Genomic DNA, 679 nt, shown 5'->3' on the forward strand with positions numbered 1-679 from the left:
AAGACCCGCGATACATTTTAAGTAAAACTTTCGAAAATTCTCTGAAATTAAGTGCACGGCTAAAACATTCCCAACTTCGCCTATGAGTAAAGCAATGTTTGTTCTATAACAGCCTGACATTTTAGGCTCAAAGCTGAAATAGCCTGGAAGTTATGAGATACTAAAGGCAAAGTTACACAATTTAAAGACCCGCGCTGCATTTTAAGTGAAACTTTCGAAAATTCTCTGAAATTAAGTGAACGGCTAAAACATTCCCAACTTCGCGCATGAGTAAAGCGGTGCTTCTTCTATAACGGCCTGAAATTTTAGGTCCAAAGCTACAACAACCTGGAAGTTATGAGTTACTAAAAGCGAAGTTACACATTTTAAACACACGCGCTGCATTTTACTGAAACTTTCAAAAATTCCCTGAAATTAAGTGCACGGCTAAAACATTCCCAACTTCGCGCATGAGTAAAGCGGTGCTTCTTCTATAACGGCCTGAAATTTTAGGTCCAAAGCTACAACAACCTGGAAGTTATGAGTTACTAAACGCAAAGTTACACATGTTAAACACACGCGCTGCATTTTAACTGAAACTTTCAAAAAATTCCTGAAATTGAGTGTGCGGCTAAAACATTCCCCACTTCGCCCATGAGTAAAGCAATGTTTGTTCTCAAACCGCCTGAAATTTTAGGCT

Source organism: Dendroctonus ponderosae, unplaced genomic scaffold, assembly GCF_020466585.1.
Source record: "Dendroctonus ponderosae isolate FM_Combo_2020 unplaced genomic scaffold, Dpon_F_20191213v2 Dpon_F_20191213_9, whole genome shotgun sequence".
Classification (NCBI taxonomy): Eukaryota; Metazoa; Arthropoda; class Insecta; order Coleoptera; family Curculionidae; genus Dendroctonus; species Dendroctonus ponderosae.